This window comes from Galeopterus variegatus, unplaced genomic scaffold (genome assembly GCF_000696425.1).
Source record: "Galeopterus variegatus unplaced genomic scaffold, G_variegatus-3.0.2 Scaffold2694, whole genome shotgun sequence".
NCBI lineage: Eukaryota > Metazoa > Chordata > Mammalia > Dermoptera > Cynocephalidae > Galeopterus > Galeopterus variegatus.
In genome coordinates, this window is record NW_007728805.1 from 155,983 (window position 1) to 157,849 (window position 1,867).

Genomic DNA, 1,867 nt, shown 5'->3' on the forward strand with positions numbered 1-1,867 from the left:
AAACCCTAAAAGTGAGAAAGGAATGGGATGATATATTCAAAATACTCAAAGACAGAGATTACCAGCCAAGAATCCTTTACCCAACAAGGCTATCCTTCCCAAAAGAAGGGCTAATAGTATATTTCTCAGGAAAACAAAAACTGCAGGAGTTCACACAACCACCCTTACAAGAAATTCTCAAGGGAGTACTGGGTTTGGTACTTGAAAAATAACTACCACTGCCATAAAACACGAGAAAAATCAAAACCCACTAGTGAAATAAAACTGCTAAAATTGAAGAGAAAAAATAAGTTAATCTACAACCTAAGAAACCAATAAATACAGAAGACAAACAGTAAGTCAGAAAGAAGGGAACAAAAGACGCCTAAGACATCCAAACAAAAATCAATAAAATGCTAGGAGTAAATCAACACTTTTCAATAACAACTCTTAATGTAAAAGGATTAAATTCCCCAATCAAAAGACACAGACTAACTGACTGGATTAAAAAGGAGGACCCAACTATATGCTGCCTTCAAGATACTCACCTCACCTAAAAAGACACAAATACACTAAGAGTGAAGGATAAAATAAAGATATACCATGCAAACAGAAATGAAAAATGAGCAGGAGTAGCTATTCTTATATCTGATAAAATAGACTTTAAAATAAAACCATAAAAAGAGATAAAGAGGGCCACCACATAATGATAAAAGGATTCATCCATCAAGAAGACATAACAATCATAAATATATATGCACCCAATGTCAGAGCAGCCAGATTTATAAAGCAAACTCTAGTAGACCTAAAGAAGGAGATAGACACAAATGCCATAAAAGCAGGGCACCTGAACCCCACTATCAATATCAGACAGATCATCTAGGCAAAGAATTAGCAGAGAAACACAAGATCTAAACAACACTCTAGACCAATTGAACTTGGCAGATATCTACAGAACGTTCCATCCAACAACCTCAGAATATTCACTCTTCTCATCAGCACATGGATCATTCTCCAGGATAGATCACATGTTAGGCCACAAGTCAAGTCTCAACAAATTCAAAAAAATTGGAATTATCCCACATATTTTTTCAGATCACAATGGATTAAAATTAGAAATCAGTAACAAATGAAACTCTGGAAACTATACAAACACATGGAAATTAAACAGCATTCTACTTAATGACATATGGATCCAAGAAGAAGTCTCACAGGAAATCAAAACATTTATTGAAACTAATGAAAACAATGATACATCATACCAAAACCTGTGGGATACTGCAAAAGCAGTATTAAGGGGGAAATTTATCACATTAAATACTTACTTCAGAAGAATGGAAAGATGGCAAGTAAAAAACCTAATACTTCACCTTAAAGAACTAGAAATACAAGAACAATCCATACCCAAAGTTTCATTAAGATCAGAGCAGAACTTAATGAAATTGAAACCCCCAAAATAACACAAAAGATCAGTGAATCAAAAAGTTGGTTTTTTGAAAAGATAAATAAAATTGACAAACCATTAGCACAGCTAACTAAAAAAAGAAGAGGGAAGACTCAAGTAACAAAAATTAGAAATGAAAAAGGTGATATTACAACTGATACCTCAGAAATACAAGAAATCATTAGTGACTACTATAAACAACTGTATGCCAACCAATTTGAAAATCTGGAGGAAACGGATAAATTTCTGGACACACACAAACTACCCAAACTGAACCAAGATGATGTAGAAAATCTGAACAGATCCATAACAATAAAAGAGATTGAAGCTGTTATCAGAAGGCCTCCAACAAAGAAAAGCCCAGGGCCAGATGGGCTCACAGCAGAATTCTAAGAAACATTCAAAGAGGAATTGACAGCAATTCTCTGCAAACTATTCTAAAAG